Below are 20,241 nucleotides of genomic sequence, written 5' to 3'. Positions count from 1 at the left end.
TGCAAATAACACTTCTGTAAATTGTTCTTGCAAACTGCTACATCATTTATGTAAGGACTTCTGTGAACTTTGAAAAATTAATGCCTTTAATTTTGGTTGATGGCAACATCAGCAGAGCTCTGTAAATTGCACTTTAATGAGATTTTGCTACAGGGGATAATCTGCTACTGACAGAGTAACATCTTGAAAACATCTGTAGACCTATAATTTCTCTATGACGATTAGATCCCTCCACAAGACTCCAAATACAGACCAGAAATAAAGGAAAAATGTAAAGTTCTAAATGAGTACACAACCTGTTATTTAAAAAGAAAGGCACGCAATGAAAAGTTTCATGTGCTGAAAATAAATCAATTTTTCTGACTAATTAACATTTAGCTTTATTTAATTAAGAAAGTCTATTACTGTCTCCACTGCTGTGCATCTGTATATAATGAAGCAAACAGCAGTAGGTATAAGATACCATGGAGGGATATGCCCAAGTAACCCAGCACTATAGGTGCAAAGGAATGTCTATTATTGTTAAGTAACTGACATCAGAGTCTTTCTTTAATGTTGTCATAAATAAAAGGAAGATTTTCACAGATGCTTTCACATATGGTTTCTTATTTGTCTCTGATGGAGACTGGGAGTTAGATTAGATGCCAAAATTAAATGATTTAAATAGACAGCTGCATAATGAAAACTACTAAATAACACCTTTTAAACAGTTTCTATTTATAGTAGTTCTAACTCACAGAAGGATGACAAATCTTGTTTTGCTTAAATCAGACTAGCTTGTCGCTATAAAACCCTTGCTTTTACAATGCCATAGCTTCAAGGTAGAGCAAATCCCATTTTGTAGCCCATTAGAAATGTACAGCACACCAAATTATCCTGGCAAAGAACAGTGGGAAACTCAGAATCCAAGGCTAATTTTAAGATATGAACGTAATCATTGAAATATGCAATTTATTATTATTTTCTAATAAAAGTATATAGGATGGGTTGAAAAAGTAGGTTAAGATAGGTTTCAGAGTAGCAGCCGTGTTAGTCTGTATTCGCAAAAAGAAAAGGAGGACTAGTGGCACCTTAGAGACTAACCAATTTATTTAAGCATAAGCTTTCGTGAGCTACAGCTCACTTCATTGGATGCATCCGATGAAGTGAGCTGTAGCTCACGAAAGCTTATGCTCAGATAAATTGTTTAGTCTCTAAGGTGCCACTAGTCCTCCTTTTCTTTTTAGGTTAAGATAGGGCTTCAGTGCAAACCTCTGGTGGAAAAACCAAACATTCTCCATCAAAGCCCAAACTTAAAATAAGAAATTAACATGAAAGGAAGCATGATGTTATGGCTGTCTACAACAGCAGTAGTCTACTGCAAATTACTAAGCACTAAGGTATTATATTTTGGTGCCAAATTTTGCAAAAAGTGCCCCTAATTTTGTGCATGCAAAAATGCATGGACAATCATTGTTGGATATAATTGCCACATTTGTCATTTAAATTGTTATTTACATATGCAGATTAAGTTCATAAGCATGGGCATCCAACCACAATATGCACGTAAACACACACACACAAAAACACTTTGAGTACACAAATAACTGAGTTCAGTAACTGAGTATGAATGGTTAAACACAACATTTCAGAGGCCATATTGTTTGACAATGTAAGCTATTTATTTTTTTCTTGACTTGTTTGACCATTTGCTTGTATAATCATGAATTAGGGAAGATAATGATTCAGATGTATAAACCCTGAATTAAGCTATTTTGGAAGTGGACTAGGAATAGCCGTACCAGCTAAGTCCTGTCTAGTTCAGAATCCCATCTCTGACAGGTATTGGAGTCCTATGCTTCAGAGGAAGTGGAAGAAACTGCATAGAAGTCATTTATGAAATGATCTGCAAAAAAGGGAAATTCATTCCTAACCCCTGTGTCAAACAGTGGCTGTTTCATGCCCTGAAGCATGAACATCTCCTGGAAGTTACAAGTCCCATAGCCTTCTCCTCAACATGCTCCTGAAGGGGACAAAGTTTGTATAGTAAATGGGGGCATATTTACGAAGGAAAACAGGCCACAGCACACCTCTGGAGTCAGGTGATCATCCTTTTTAGCTCCCCTCTTGGAGTTAGTGAAGGGGAGAGTCTTCAAAGGAGCAAACAGCAGTTAGGCATTTAAATCCTAATGAAAGTAATTGGGAGTTAGGTGCCTAACTGCCAGTTTGTGTCTTTGAGAATCTGGCCAAAAGATTTCAGGTCTCTCCTCAGTCTCCCCATGGGATTGTCTTTATGGGCTAAGCTGCAGCCATGGATGTAGTTATCTCTCTCTGGCTTCAGGTAGTCTCCAGTGTGATGGCAGAGAATGTGCATCACACAAGTCCGCACCCACTTCTTTAACATAGACATTAAAATAGCCTACTGTCACCCTGGGCTCAGCTGTCCTAGAGTTCCTGCTTCAGGATTTGTGAGCCCATAGCCTAGCTCATCTCTTTCTATAGAGTCATCCCTCATTAACACCTCCCTCACATCTGTCAGGTAACAAGTCAATTGCTTCACGGAGCCAGCAGAACCCACTTTACCCTTTCAGGCATGGTAACTGGGTGGGATGAGACAGGCATATACTTCAGCCTGCTACAATCCCTGTTTTACTATTCTCCATACAGTTGGCACCATTAAGAATGAATCAAAATTTACTGGCCACAGTAGCTGAATTTAGCACAGTATTGTGGTAATTCTCATTCTAAGTAGAGGTAACAATAAAACTTTTATATATATTAAACTCTTTAATTAATCTCAACATAATATTAAATAGTATTATCCCACTACAGAGGAGGACACTGAGATAGTTGGAGGCCGGGCTTGGTTTCAGGTTCAGGACTTCCTGACTCACAACCCCTCCTGCCCCACTTTGCTTTTTCCTCTAGACCCTACTGGTTCTTGCAAAATCCCTGGTAAAGTCAAATATCACAGAAGGAATTTTTAAGGGCTCCTTCTGTATATAGGGGTAACAGCACATTAAAAAAAACCCTCTCTTTGGCTATAAACAGCTGCCAGGAAAATTTTCCAAATGACATCTTGGTATTTTATTAACCAAATTTTGTAGGAATTTAAATTCATATAAAAAAATTGTGTACTTTGTATGGGTTTTGTTTTCATTTTACTTAGGTCTTTAATGTCAGATAAATTACAAAAGACTCCATTAACACAGAATTTAGCTTAAAGTGTACTCCAGGCAGTCTTAATGCCTTTACAGTCTTAATATAACAAAAAATCTGAAAGGCACTCAACTGGATACAGCTATATGTAAATTTGCTTAAAACTACAGAAGCTTAGGAACAGACATTACTTTAATCTTGAAATATGAAACAGTGAGCTACTAACATGTTGGTCTTTTAAATTCATCTGTTAACAATTCCCCCATTAAACCAAATAAAAATGTTTGAAACTTGACCAAGACCTATGGTCATTATAAAAATAGACAACTAAGGCTTCAATGACTGCAGCTATTAGAAGGCTCTTCCCTTTCATTTTTTGCTTACAGACCCCCTGTACCTTTATACCCTATGTTTTTAATATCATCCAGTGATCAGTTTATCCTCTCCTCATTCAAATTCCTCCTTACAAGCTACTTTCACAACACAAACAAGAAGTTTACTGAAACAATTATAAATATATATATGTTTTAAAAATAGTCCTATTAGGATGTTCATAGACCCAACCTGAGGCCGTGTTCCTGTAATAAGATACACTTGGGCAGACCTTTGCAATCGACTGGTCCAAAAAAAAATTGGATTTTCAGTTCACACAAAAAAAATCTCAATTTCAACTTTTTATCCTGGTTCAGAATGGGAGAATTTTTTATATATATATCTTGAAAAAATCCTGACCATTTCTGCCAGTTCTATTACTATTACATTAATAAACAAGTACTTAAAATTAAAAAAAAACCCTGCTAATGCTCCAAGTGCTGTCACATAAGGAATACACCATGGATATTCTACCTTAAAAAACTTCACTTAAAAAAATTAAACATGACTCTGGGCATCACTGTCTGACCCATCAGATCTAATCAAAGCTCATCCTATACTCCTGCAACAGATAATCAGAGGCATAATACATGTAGAAACAGCAATAAAACTAAAATGTATAATAAAATATGATTGTGAGCTATGCAATTAATATAAATTGTTTGAGAACAATCCAGAGGAATGGTATACTGGAGCAGACTTAGTGCACCTGATGGGGAGACAATGGTAGCTCTCTGCAACCATTAAGCTTCCCTTGTTTCTAGTGCTGCTGGGGGCTAGTCTGGATTCCAACAAAACTTAAAGCAACCTCAGGACAAGATCTAAATTGCACTGGCTTGTAACATCCCCCTCAGAGCAGAGTCCGCTGAAACATTCTCACTACTCTCCTTTCTGCGCTGGGCATGTCCGTCAGCAAGAAGGGCTGGGAGCTAGGTATTTTACTTTTACACCACTCGGGGATTCCTCCCCACTAAGGATCCCCCTGACACCCACTTATGGCAGCATTAAGACTCCTTCACAGGTACAAAGTGGACCTAGAGGGGCAGTGGGTGTGGTCCAGTATGCCTGGTTTTGTGCTGCTTTACATACATTTAAATCAGATTCACCCCCTTGCAGTTGATGGAATTATGCCAGTGTAGGTGAGATCACAATAAGGCCAGTATATGTTACACTAACAATAATAGACTGACACAGAATGATTGCAAGGCTATTGTCATTCTTGAGCACGAATTCCTGTTAGTGAATGGAGAGGTAATATGCACTTTTTAACGTTAGATGAGCCCTCTTGTGAAACCTCCATGTCTATTCTTACCTCAGCCACCTTTGTACGTGTTAATACTGCTACATACTGTAGTTCAATGGTTCTCAAGCTGTAGTATTCAATGCCACTAGAACAGAGACAATACCATGGCAATTGGCAAAGGTTGGGTATGGAGGATGGGAAGGGTAGTGATCCATGAGTGTTTCCTTTTCTTTTGAAGTAATTTTCAGAATAGAAATATGAAGAATTACTGCTGTAGTTTTTCAGCAGGAATGAATGTCAATACCAGCATGAATATCAGAAGTGGCACTTGGTAGGATTGGTCTGTTAACACAAAATATACATATTTAACACACAAGCAAAATGTCTGACTAGCAGGATATAAAACACTATTCACTTCTGATGAGCCAATCAGACAAAACAATAAATTGTTATTTTCTTTCTTGAGCTCCCACCGCACAGACTATTCAGGGAGCTATAAAATTCATTTAAAACATTATATAATACAATAAAATGTAGTAATAAACTACCATCTTGACAGTGAAAATGGAGAAACAAATTGAAGGGGTTCATGGTGGGAGGGGAGGAAAGAGCTAAAAATATCTCATTGGGACATTATTAATGTCCAAATTTACCTGAAACTGAATAGTAACTGCATTACCAATCATTTTCTTGAAAATCTTTTTGTAGTCAAAAGGGCGAATGTAATCCTTGTTGGATGCATAAAGAGGGGAATCTCAAGTAAGAGTACAGAGGTTATTTCACTTCTATATTTGTCACTGTTGCAACTGCAGCTGGAATGTGTCCAGTTCTCCTGGCACAATTCAAGAAGGATGTTGAACAATTGGACAGGGTTCAGAGAAGAGCCACAAGAATGATTAAAGGCTTAGAACACCTTCCTTTTACCAATATGCTCAAGGAGATCAATCTATTCAGTTTAACAAGAAGAAGGTTATGGGGTGACTTGATTACAGTCTGTAAGTATCTACATGGGAACAAATAGTTAACTATGGGCTCTAACAGAGAAAGGTATAACATGATGCAATCGCTGGAAGTAGAAGCTAGACAAATTCAGGCAGGAAATAAGGACTGAATTTTTTACAGTGAGAATAATTAACCATTGGAGCAATTTTCCCAGATAATGGTAGATTCTCCTATCATTGGCTATTTTTAAATCAAGATTGGATATTTTACTAAAAGATCTGCTCTAGGAATTATTTTGGGAAGTTCTGTGGCCTGTGTTATGCAGGAGGTCAGACTGGATGATCAAATGGTTCCTTCTGGCCTTGGAATCTAAAACAGCAAAGGTTTGAGATTGAGCTAAGATTGGCAAGCATTCCAGTATCATGAGATGATTTCTCCAGTAGGTTATAACAAATATTAACGTTTAAGAATGGTTGACATTTTGCTGTCTTTAAGTGAGACAGAGGTTATGCCCATCAGCAATGGAATGACAAGCACGCCACTTATTTTCAAGATAGACAAGGTTCAAAACCTCAGGTGGTGTGTCACCAAAAACCCAGCAGACTCTGGACATCTTTATCAGACACCTAATCAAACACAACCAGGGTGGTTCTCACAAAAAAAAAAGAGCCTGGAAATGAGCTGATCTCTGTTATTCACAAACAATATGCCAAACTAAAAACAACAATCAGCTGAAGGAACTGCCAGTAGGCATAAGGAGGAACATCTGGATTAATCAGACCACATACTACCTGAAAGAGCTCTGTTGGCTGGTTCCTAGCAGTGTCACTGGCTCAGAAAAAGTAAGAAATTTTGGTTTCAATCTTTGCTTCCCTGTACACCACATAAAATCTTTTTAAGAAAGAATATCAGACTCCCAGCAGCTCTCCACCCATCTTCAATCTGTGTCGCAGCTGCTTCAACTCCCTGATATCAACCATTAAACCACAGTGAACTTTGAGCACACGAAACTGTCAGGATGTTGCAACAGTCCAAAGAGTCAAAAGCCCTCTCAACAGTTGATAAATGCTATTGGGGAACTATCCAACTTCCTGGTTGGAGGGGGAGATCAGAAATTCATCAGCAACAATAAATAGACCACAAAAGCTCCATAGGATCTCAAAGATCTTAAGGAAATAACCAGGATTTGGCATAGACACAGCTGAGGAATAGCTCTTGCATTGAAATGTACCATATAGTGGTCAAACCATACAACAAGGATGCATGAGTATCCATATTATACTAGATCTAAGTACAAAGTCAAACCTTTTCTCTCACCCTGTCAAAACTTTTCTCAGTTGTATGGATAAAATCCAGAGACTCCACTACTTGAACGGATGCAACATTTAGAAAATCCAGCTCGTTATGGATATTGATCAGCTCCTACACATGCTGGCTCATCTGAACTTGAATGCGGAAATTTCTAAGGTTAACAACACAACTCCAACAGTAGTGCTGATGCAATTTCAGAGAATTCATATGTAATTTACTCCATACAACCTGGCAGCCTGAGCACCATCATAATTGTAAACTTTGTTCCTACCTCAGGAACACAGGAAATACCTGGATGTGCTAAACTCATCTTCACAAGTTGGCCACTTGTGTATCGCAAGGAAAATTCAACCAGATCTCAGCGATGTACAAGATCTAGATCTCTTTTTGCTTGTGCTCTGCAGCCAAAGATGCAATAGCCTCCACGAAAAGTGATCCTTTGGGGAAACTGGGTAGGGAGAAGGACTGAGAAGACTTAAATTGGCTTGGCAAACCTGTACTTCTACAACACCTGCTTCTCCGTCATACAAAGGAGACTGACCCTTCTTCAATATTACAGAGACAAGGTGGGTAAGGTAATATCTTCTTCAAGAGAAGAGCTGTGTGTAGCTCAAAAGCTGGTCTCTCACACCAACAGAAGTTGGTCCGATAAAAGATATTACCTCCCCCACCTTGCCTCTTTAATACTCTGAACCCAACACAGCAACAACTACTCTTCTTCTATACATCTTGTTTGCTGAGTACAAACTTTTTCTGGGCTCAGTCTGCTCTCTCTGCTCCTTTTTCCTCCACTCCCGTGAGCCTTACCACAAGATGCACAAACTTCATGGTTTCTGAGTTCTTTGAAGCCTTTGAGCTCAGTCAAGAATTAATGTGCATGGGATATTTTTGACCCACATAAGGCAACTGCATTTCCATCCCCTGTCCCCAATGAATATGCAAAAACAGTATCTAGTATCTGTTCCTCAGCTGGAAGTGAAATAAAGCTGTGTTCTGCTCAAGATTAGGTTGGAGGCACAAATTCTTAAACACAGTCCTCAATCCTGCCAATCACATTTAGGACATGACTTTGTTGCACTGTTACTGTACCTTGCATGGAAGACTTGTGAACAAAGGCTTCTGCCTTTATGACTGATGAGCAATAAGTTCATTGAATGGGTGCAACTTTTAGAAAATCCAGTTTGTTATATTTATGGATATTGATCAGTTATTATTATTGCATTATTTATCTTCACTGCCTCAAGCTCCTTTCCTCTTTCTCTATTTCTCATTAAACTTTTCCATGTGTCTTTGACTTTTATACAGAATATGTACAGTACCTCCAGCTGCAATACAAACTTCCCCATATTCTCCCAGCTCATAAACTACAGTTATGGGGAGGCAGAAGGGGCTGGGGGAGGAGGGAGGACGAGCTCCTGAAATAGAGCAAGAAGAGGCTCCTCATGGCCCAGGCTAGTTTAAATTAATGAAAGTGAAGAGTGAGGGACCAATCAGCTTTCCTCCTCCCCTAGCTGGTCAATCAATGGATAGAGCCTCTCGGGGGAGGCGAGGGGCCATTCCTGCATCTCCCCCAGCACGTGCTCTCTTCCTCCCTTCTCTTGGGGCTGTCCCAGTAATTGTCAGTCCTGTTAAGTTTTACACCTGTTGAGCCAGATGGGTGGCATCTTTTTCTTTACACTGTGCCTCCCTGCTTAATTTTAAGTAACTAGCAAGATGTGCAGATACCATAGCTTATCTCATGAGCATTTTATGGTTTTCACCCTTTCCCTGTCATCTCCCTGACCTTTATCCCATTCCTTTCACTTACTGTAACTCAGAGACCAGTATTTTGTTTTCCTGTAAAGGGCTGTGCACATATATAGTGCTACAGAAATAACAGACAATGATTTTTAATATAATTTGTTAATAGTTAACAAACTCATGCTGCTTGTGGCTCACGGTTGTATTAACCTCTAATTACTAGTTTTTCAGTATCTTACTAAGGTTAGAATTTAGGGGCACTAATCTCCAGGTTCACTCTTCTTTCTGTTTTTATAGATCAGTACTATATTTACCTTTGTCCGGACTCCCAGTATAGACCCTGGTCCCCTGGACTTTTCATAACAAATGGCAATTGTATAGGAAGGTCATTAGATAGGTCTCAATTTAGGAAAGCACTTTAGCACATGCTTAGCTTTAAACACAGGCTTACAGTTAGGCATGGGCCTAAGGGCTTTCCTGAATCAGTGCTATAGTCTCCTGATACTCCAGGGTACATGTTGTTGGGATTGGCTGTTTTGTATCTGTTAAAATTTGGCTAAAACCCCATGGTATTAGTTTTATCCTTAGCTATTTTTATGAAGATGTTCTTGCTTCCTAGCTCTCAAAACTTTGTTTCTTTATTGGTCTTGTCAATGGCAGTTTTAAAAATTCAATATCTTAGCTATTTCTGAATCATTATTAATTTCATCCCCCTCTTCACTTACTAGTTGTGTTCACAGCAGGGCAGATCAGATAAATTAACAAAGAAAATCCTTAGAAACCGGCGGAGTGCCTAGAGCAGAAGTAGCTCTTCCCTTTCTTTAAATAACATTAACAATTGAAAGCATGAATGGTAGAATGCATTTTCAAAAAGTTTTCCAGTGAATAAAAGTAGTGAGTTTACATACTGAAAAGCATCTAAAATTCCGATCAAAGCGCCAATGAAAAATAAAGATTGGAGACCAAATTTGGACCTGGAGTACTTGTGGGCAACTCTCATTGCTTTTAATAGAAGCTGTCCCTGTTAATACTAGAATTTATTTTTAGCCAGTTTAACATTATTTAAAGACTAGATCCTCAGTTGGAGTAAATCAGCACAGCTATACTAAACCTATGCCAGGTGAGGATCTGACACTAAAAGTGTTATTTTTAGGCCAAATTATTTCTACAACAGTTCTACCTCATTGCAATTTTTTTGTAATGTATATAGTGCTTAAAGTATCAACTGACATTTAAAAGGAATGTTATGAAAATAAAATGATGGTAATAATTCACATTGACGGAAGAGAATTAATTTAAAACTGTAATTACAAATTACTTACTATAGATATGACCCTATTTTCCTTTAAGATGGGATCTATGGGCAGACATTTAAACAAACAATGAGAACCGTAAGTTTAAATTTGAGAAACCTTCTACTTTAGCAATTGTACCTTTTTCAAACCATTGATTTAAAGGCAGTTTATCAAAGCTGGTTGTGAGCAGCCTGAAGTCTTAATTGCACTTCCTATTTCTATTTTAGCAGTTTGCATTCTCTGTTTTCCTTGTAACATGTTTTCAAGATACATGCACTGGGGAAGCTCATCATATATTACAATTAATGAAAAAGTATTTCCAAATGAACATGGAAATCTGTTCTGTTTTTTTTCTTCCTATCTGATAACAAGCACTAAGGTTTTTTTTCTCCTGTTCACTGCTGATTGAATAATGTTTAGAATGTAATTTTAGAAATATGTTTAAAAATATTTTTCCTGATCAAACTAAGGTGTCTCTCCTATTCCTACTACTGCCAGGCGTTTGATTTACACACAGTTTAATTATTCAGATGTTTATGATGTTCTACATAATGAAATTTGGACCCTCATATTTTCTTCCTACATGCTCAATGCAGGCTGCAATTATAGCCACAGATATCTGTTTATTTGATGAATTTTGCTTCTTCTGCATAGTTTGATAAATATGGAAATAAGTCAAAACCTACTTTATATACAGTAATTAAAGTGAAAAATCTAGTCATGATGCAAATCCTTAATTGGACTCCAGGAGAGATATGCAGAATTTCTCTTTAATAATATGGGATGACTGGGGACAGAAAAACAAAGCACACTAAAATATGGTTTAGAAGTACAATTAATCACAAAACAGAAAACAACCAATTTAGCATAGCTCATTCAGTGACTCTCAAGGCTCAGGTAATGTTCTTTTAATCATCTGGCTCTAATATTAAGGTTGTGTCATATGCAGCTAAAATAAAACACAATATAGGTGCTGATCTTCAGTATGAAACATGTTCTCTAGTCTAGTTTGTAAACACAGCCTTTTCATACTAAAATGCTCAGAGTATTTAATGATGTGTAAGTGAATGATCAATGCAGTGTAAAATGGTTTTTAACTGTATTATTTAAATGTATTAATTCATTAGCAGGAAAAAGTCACTGTTCTTTTGCAGGGGGTTTTTTACTGTTCACTGTGCATAATTTGTTTTGTCTTAATAAAAGGAAAAGAAAACATCTTTTTTTAGCTTATGACATTCTAAAGTAAGAAACACTTATTAAGCAACATTAAATAAATGTTCACTAGGATGGTGCAGGTGTTGCTGAAACACAAATCTCTGGGAAAAATAAGCTTATGAAAGCTAAGGAAATAAATGGTTTTTTTTCAAGCACTGAACATATATTGCTCTAATCAGCTAAAATTAACCATCATTGTCACTTAATTTGATTGTAAATATATTATTCTCTGTATAGCTTTGTGTAATATCCCATTAGGGGAGTATGAGCATGCTTTAATCGGAAGGTGCTAGATTTATTGTGCTACTTTGTTTAAACTATAAATACAATTAGTCTGCTCTTGATCTTCTTATCTTAAATAAGAAATGCCAGAACAACCTTTTTTGTCTTTAAGTACATTCTATGATTTTAGAACTGGAGTTAGTATGCATCACACCCATATAATCATAATTACATACAGTAAATGCCTGCTTCAAAATCTAAAGCATTTTGCAGAACATGCTAACTACCCAGCAACCTGTGATTGTGGATTACACTGAAAGCCCTGTGGTCTCTGACATTGCCATGAGGACCATTCTGCTGTTACCCAGATGTCCCCATTGGTAGAGGCCATGACTGCAAGCTCCATGCTGAGAGCAGCTGAAATCAGAGAGGCTTGATGTCCAGTATTCAAATCACTGTTAAAACTCACGATTCCTATCCTCTTTGACAGATAAAAGGAGCTCTAGGCAACCTACTTTCAATGTAGTCTTCTCTTGAGTACCCCGAGATGACCTGGCACCTCTTCATACACCTGCCATAAAACTTAAGGGCTTCAGAAACTTTTTCTTTGAAGTATCCTAATAATAACAATCTAAGCTTTGATGTTTTTTCTTGTACCACATGCTTTAACGTCTTATAAGCTAAAGTGTAGTTTAATAATGCTCAGTTGTGGCACACAAAATAGCTGTATATCTTTAGAACACAACACAATAAATGACAGGTTTCAACGTAATACAAATTGTAGTAACGATGTTTTGCTCTTTATTTATATAGTATCATAAACTTAAATTCCAAACACTCAAATTGGGCATGAACCACTGAGGCTGATTTGTATGAAAATTGAATTTACACTATGCAGACTGCAAAATAAACTTCTTGTGTAAATAGGGTGTGTCAGAGTGTGACCCTGATTTTTGAAATCTGAGGGAAAACTTCCATTAACTTCAGTGGTTCAAGATCAAGCTCTTACAGTATATCCTGATATGTAAAACTAAGGGTGAGCCCCTGGTCCCATTGAAGCAATGGGAGTTTTGTTTAAAAACATTCCTGGATTCATGGCTTGACCACACTTCTCTACCGTTTCCTCTGAGAGCGTTGGTTCAGTTCTGTTTTATGTTGCTTAATATGTTTTTAATAGTCAACAGTCCCCATCACCTGAATATTTTAATCTTAATATTGTTTCATTATCTTTGGCTTTTTTTGAGTTACACCAGGGATTAATTTGATCCAGGACGTATAACTTATATAGTTCAATGTGAGACATACAAAAACTCCCTACTTTAGGTCCCAATCCTGAAAATACTTATGCACATGCTTAACTTTACATGTTGTGAGCCGTCTCATTGAAATTGTGCATACATAAGTCTTGGCGGAATCAGGTCCTAAGCTTATCTAATGTTACTAGAATTCCTGTCTTTCCTATTAATTACCCTTTTTGTTGGTCAATTCCCCCATTGAGTTTCACCCTATTTTCACCTTATAACTTTCCAAGGCTTTCATCTTTGGAGATCAAGATTTACAGGTTTTGATTTACTCTATCAAAGAGTGATTTTGGGAGGAAGAGGGGTTGTTGGGTTTTTTTGCATGAGGGGTAGGAGTCTGAGAGAGAGATTGAGGAAAAAAATTTAGCTACTTTTGAGAATGCTAAGAGGGGAAATAATATGTTCTTCCAATTGCTTTTATATATATATATATATATATATATATATATATATATATATATTCTTGCCACGTTTTCTAAACAGCTTTAGCACAAATAACAATGGGGTTAGAAAGCAGGAATTTGACAAGGAGATAGTCCTCAATAAGGAGAAATGCTTTTTTGAGTATACCAGTGAAATATGGTTTAGTTTTGACCAAGTTTCGAGCCTTTGAAGAAAATCACACATTCTTTGTGCAGCACATTGGACAAGCTTTTTTTCTCACCAGGGCCTCATTCCTGCAACCAGAGCCTCACAGTGGAACCTTGCAGAAGTCAATGGGGCCTCACAAGCACAAGGGTCCACTTCATGTGGGATCGATTGCAGGATCACAGCCTCAGTTTGTAAAGGGCTGAAGGAGGCTACATGGCTAATTCATACGTGTTGTGGAAAATGTGCATGTGTGAAGTACTGTGAATGTGTGCAGGAAATGAGGTAAGTAGGCTGGACCATTAGGAGAATGAGAACAGTATAAGTATCCAGGAATGAGATAATTACAACAAGAGATACATGTGTTTTTAGGTATGAAGAAAAAAATGTACACTGTATGGTAGGATCTGAGCAATACTATGTGATTGTTTAATTAAAGAGTCAGATCCTCAACTGTGTCCATTTACCCCAGCTAATGATCTAATTCAAAGTCGTCATTGTAATAAATATTCACAAGCGGGCAGAGTTAAGTTGAATGTGTTAAGTTTAGAGTTAAGTTAGTCATTTCCTGACTTTTTAAGTGCTTAACCACGTCACAACCTCCTAACATAATTGTTTTTAAGGAAAATGAAAAAATACCTGGACTTGGTTCTATTCATCTTTTTTCAATTGTTTAACCCACAAGTCTGCAGCCCTTTTCTGAATTCATTCTAACTTATCATCTCCTTCAAGTATTTGAGGTACCCAAAACTCTATACAATATTCTAGGTGCTGTTTCACAAGTGCCCAATAGAGAGGAACAATCACCTTCTTAACCTGTGATGTGATGCCTCTGCCTGAAATTACTTTTTCTGCTAATACACACTTGCACACAAAAGCTCTTTCTCTAATTTGCTGTCCCCTGTAAATCCTAAGTATTTTTCAGTATTACTGTTTTCTAAGTATCTCCTTCCCATTATCTAAAGTGTTATAAGTGGTTATATTCAGAGATTCTAATTGTTACAAGAGCTACTCAAAGTGTGCAATATATTTTTTCATTCACACTTGTCATTATCACATTGCATTTAAACCATTTCTCATAAGAACTTTGTAATGTTCTATAGCAGACTAAGTTAAAAAGGACCAAATTCTTCTTTCAGGTATTTATGAAAGCTCCCATTGACTAACTTCAATTAACTGAATTCATTTCAACTGATTGGGCCAAATTCCTTCCTGCTGTAACGCCATTGTAGATTAGTGAGCCAAAGTACTCTGCTGACTTACATAGTTGAATTTAGTGTGGAATTAAATTCCACACCAATATCTCAGGACAGGATTTCACCTCATCTGGAGGTGACCTTTATCAACTGTGCAATTAATTAGACTAGCCCAATCCTTCAAACTACTAAATGAAATATTATTTCCTGTTAGGCAGGAAATCAGATTAGATCATCACAACAGTCCCTACTGGCCTTAAAACCTATGAATGTATGAGACACCTACTCCCATATATGATGCTTACCGCCATGAGTAGTCCCATTGACTATGGGTGAAATCCTGGCCCCCTGAAGTGAATGGTAAACTCCCATTGGCTTTGATAGGGTCAGGATTTTACTTTAGGTATCTGTAGAACTGGGATCTAATATAGTAGCACTACATTTGTTTTAATAAAACCCAAAAATGAAATGGTTGGAATCATGCAAAATAGCTCATCACATTGAGAAGGAAGCTAAAAATCAATGAAAAAAAAAAGCAAGGCAAAACTACAAATATTTATATCGTCTTGATTTGGAATTTGGGGTTTTTTGTTTGGTTTTGGTTTTACTTAATGAAGAAATGGAAATACCCTGTATTTGAACAACTATTTGAGGATACTACTATTTAAATGGAGCAGAATTTGGATATTATGCTCCATTTTTCAAAAAACAATTACTAACCCAACTGGATCAATTTCAGTCAGACCTCAATGACAATATCAGCCAGTCAGTCAGCTGAAACAAAATACCTCTGTGTCCCTGAACAACAGATTACACTGTACCCCTCAAACCTGCTGTCACCTGCTTCTTGCAGTGACCCCTGAAAGTCAGCAACTCTACTCTACTTCAAATCTGGGAAGGGAATGAATTCCAAACTTGAGGATTTCTCCTGGACAACAGCCTGCCACCAGTCCCCTCCCTAACAAACCAGAGGTCTGATAAACTACAGAGAACTGGTGTAATATGCTTATGACATGAAATACTATTTAATAAGTGAGGAGACAGCTATCTTCTCTATCTTGTTTCCAAATAGTCTGGTGCAGTTGTACTATGTAAATCACAATAGAGTGTTCCAGCTGCAAAGTCACTAAAGCATATTATTTTATAAATTTAAATAAACAGATAAATAGTTGTAGTGAGGGTCAAAGCCAAAAGAAAAAGACATCCCTTTCTTGTCAAGCAAAAATGAAAAAAGGAGTCTTGGCCACAGCTGGTACTTAATCCTTTGGGCACAGCCCTTGATTTAACAAGACTCCCATACTATAAGCCAGACAAGAAGTACCAGTTCACCCCTTGTAGCAAAGAAGATAATATAATCTCCAGTATTTCTTCTGGTGACTTCACCTAACCTAATTCACAAAGTATTGCAGACAACACAGGGAAATTATTTATTAGACCTTGTTCTAACTGATAAAGAGAAACTGATCAATAACTAAAAATTAGTGATAGCTAGTGACTTGATCACATTTATAATATACAAAAAGAATAAAGTCTGGAGCAGTAATATATTTATCAGTAAATATATAATCAAGTGGGAGGAAGAATTTAATCAGAAAAATGTGAATGATCATTGACAAATCTTCTAAGAACACCTTATTAGATGCCTCAAAAAGTCACAATCCCACAACTGAGAAAGAAGGCCAAACTAGTTTTAAAAGACCTGGTTTAGAGAGGAATAAGGCAGCTATAAAAAAATTAAAAATAACATATAACAAATAGAAGAAACGGGAAGTTCATATAAATGAATATAAATCAGAATTTAAAAACTGTAGAAAATTGATAAGGGAAGCAAAGGGACACAAGGAAAAAATCTATGGCCAGCAGAATTTCAAGACTAGAAGACAGCTAACATGGTGCCAATTTCTAAAAAGAGTAAATATGGTGACCCAGATAATTGTAGGCCTGACAGCCTGACATTGATCCTGGAGTAGATAATGGAGCGGCTGATATGGGATTCGATTAATAAAGAATTAAAGGAAGGTAATATAATTAATGAAAATCAACATATGTTTATGGAATATAGAGCCTATAAAACTAACTAACTTTCTTTAATGAGATTACAAGGTTAGTCAATGAAGGCAATAGTGTTGATGTAATATACTTAGGCTGCTGTAAGACATTTTACTTGGTATTGCACAACATTTTGATTAAAAAACTAGAAAGATATCAAATTAACATGGCACACATTAATGGATTAAAGACTGGCTAACTGGTAGGTCTCAAAATATAATTGTAAATGGGGAATTGTCATGGACCAGGTATATTTCTAGTGGGGTTTCAGAGGAATCAATTTTTGGCCTTACACTATTTAACCTTTTTATCAATAACCTTGAAGAAAACAAAATCATCACAGATAAAGTTTGAAGATGACACAAAAATTGGGAAAGTGGTAAATAATGAAGAAGACAGGTCACTGATTCAGAACGAACTGAATCACTTGGTAAATCATGTGCAAGCAAAAAAGGTGTATTCTAACACAGCTAAATGTAAATGTATATATCTAGGAACAAAGACTATAGGCCTTTCTTACAGGATTAAGGGACTCCTTCCTTAGCGGTCGTGACTCTGAAAAAGATTTGTGGGTCGTGGTGGAAATCAGCTAAATATGAGCTCCCAGTTGACTGTGGCCAAAAGAGTTGATGCAATACTGGGATATATAAACAGGAGAATCTCAAGTAGAGAAGTTATTTTAACTGTATATTTGACACTCGTGTGACCACTGCTGGAATGCTGTGTCCAGTTCTGGTGCCCACAATTCAAGAAGGAGGTTGATAAATTAGAGGGGATTCAAGAAAGGGCCACAAGAATGATTAAAGGATAAGAAAACATGCCTTATAATAATAGACTCAAAGAGCTCAATCTATTCAGTTTAACAAATTAAAACTTAAGGGGGTGATTTGATTACAGTCTGTAAGTATCTACATAAGGAACAAATATTTAATAATGGACTCTTCAACCTAACACTATTCAATGGAATATGAAGCTAGACAAATTCAGGCTGGAAATAAGGTATAAAATTATAACAATGAGATCAATCAATCATTGGAACAAGGGTCATGGTGGATTCTTCAATGACAATTTTCTAAATCAAGAAATGATGTTTTTGTAAGATATATGTTCTAGGAATTATGGGGGAGTTCTCTGGCCTGTGTTATACTGGAAGTCAGATTAGATGATCACAATGGTCCCTTCTGACCTTGGAATCTATTAATCTATGAGCCTTTCAACATGATCTCAGTCTTGTTCCATGGAGCTTCTTCCTAGTCATATGAATAAAGAGCTCATCAGCACCAACTTCAACAAGATGGAGAGAGACAATTGGGTGCCTTCAATATACTGAAGGCTCTATAATATATGCTTTCTCAAAAAAATCCTAATATCCACACATACTCATTGGACAGGAGAGGCATCATTAAGAAATCTGGCTGTACCCCACAACAGAGCACAAATGAACAATGGCTTAACACTAACCTCTGGAATCTTTTGGCTAAAATGGCACATCCAAAACTAAATCCAAATCCAATGTCATTCCATCAACTTGTGCTAAGACTGCAATCATGTCACCAAAATGTCATATTCAATGGTCGCAAAAGCAGCTAGGAAATCTAAATGACTCATGGTGATTTTATCTCCTATTGCCATAGGATATTATCAACCAAGAACTATTCTACTTCTGAGAAAGTAGTTAAAAATGCTGCATATTTTTCACACAAATAATTGTTGACGTTTCTAACAATATTGACTAGATCAACTCAGAGCCTTCTGGAAATGCTTTAATTATCCCCTGAGGGCAAATCTTCAAAACATTTTCTCAAGAGAAGAGTTTTACCTGACTTTAATTTGAAGGAAGTAATGTTCAGTACAAAACAAGGTTCAAACCTGCCCAATTTCCAATCCCAGCCCAAACAGCAGACCCAGAGTGTGGCTGTCTGGCAGCCTGCCTTAAGGAAGAAGTCACCACTGATTGTACCATTGTTGTCATGCCAGATTCAGTAGAGTCATCATCTGCATGGATGCTTAAGGCACAGAGTATACCTATAATCAGTCTCAATAATTCCATAACTATTGCATTGAGCATTTTTATCAGCACGTACAGGGACTTGCAGTGCAGTGGGCTAATCTGTACGCCACCACCAGTTCCAATTAACCCCATACCAAGACTCACTCTCAAGACAGACAAACTCAGAATGATCTATTCTAGGGCACGAGACCTCCTATATTTCAGACTATATGTAAACAAATACAGCAAGCCATTTCCCAGTTCCTCTCTTGCCTTCATATTGGACCTAATACCAGTCCAGACAACTGTACTTAATGAAGGCCTGTATGAGCCATTGTATAGTTTATATTTTTTATTTAGGATTTAGAAATATAACCAATGAATGATTTTATATTCATCTAATAATAAAGGATTGTTGTTATGATTAACGGTGTTATTTGGCTGTTAATTTTAATAACAAGCCATTTCCCCAGTAACTTTTCACAAGAAAGAATGCCTCCAAACAAACTTTTGAGACCAGAATGTTTTCTGCAAGAGAACTGTTGTATGTACAGAGATAGATCACCTTCCTGCTTTTGAATTTACATCCAACCAGTTGCCAATTGCAAAAAGAAAAAGAAGTTGCAAATTGCAAGCCCAGTGTAATAATGCAATGGCTGGAATGCTTAAAATCTGGTACCCTGCCGAAAGTTCGCATGGTAAAGCTATAGTCACCTAATTTCAGCTGAGAAACTGTTCATTGCCATGGCAGATATATTTGGTGAAATAATATAGGAACCCAGCCAAGTAAAAATATAGATACTTAAGAGACATATTGTCACAAAAGGCTTAATCCTGCTCCCATTACAGTCAGTAGCAAAACTCCATTGACTTCAACAGAAGCAGGAGCAGGACAATAGTTTGCAGAGAAGCTGATTGCTGACATCTGAAATAGTGGCATACACAACCACCCAGAGGTACAAGTTTATGAAATCCTCTGGCTGGTTTTTATTTACCTGAAGGTAGGTAAAATAATAATGATAAGGAGTTACAGACTTCCAGAAAATACTTCTACTGTTCTTACAAGATTTCACCTTAATGTATTATTATTTATCTTTTCATTATTATTATAAATGAAGACCTCACAGGAGAACTTTAATGGACTGCTTTATGGAATCTGATGGTAAACCAGAGGCATATAAAATGAAGCTTGCAATATGTAATGATTTTTATGAAAGTTTCATTAAGTTCAGCAGAGGTAGGAATTCAGATGATCAAGTTGTATCAGCATTTATTAAAAATTCACACAAGTATTTGTTCACCTATTCATATTAAACTCATGAAGTCTTAGGCGCAAACAACAAAATAAGGTTCCATAGTTTTTCCTGCCTGTTGTGAAACTAGTGAACAAATAAGCAAAGAAAAAGTTCCAGATGCAGATAATGTTACAGAGCAAGCAAATCCATAAGAAGATGCTGTGATGCTGTGGCACCTGGACTATTTAAAATTTCCAGATCCAGAATCGCATATGGAAATAGGTTGTCAGAACTTATTTACAAAATAAATATTTTGACAAACAACAACAAAAATACATCTGTACTGCTGAACCATTAATACACCCTATAGTACCCCCTTCAATGATTAAATGTGAATAATAATT

Source organism: Eretmochelys imbricata, chromosome 9, assembly GCF_965152235.1.
Source record: "Eretmochelys imbricata isolate rEreImb1 chromosome 9, rEreImb1.hap1, whole genome shotgun sequence".
In the NCBI taxonomy this organism is placed as follows: Eukaryota; Metazoa; Chordata; order Testudines; family Cheloniidae; genus Eretmochelys; species Eretmochelys imbricata.
This window is presented reverse-complemented; position numbering follows the sequence as displayed.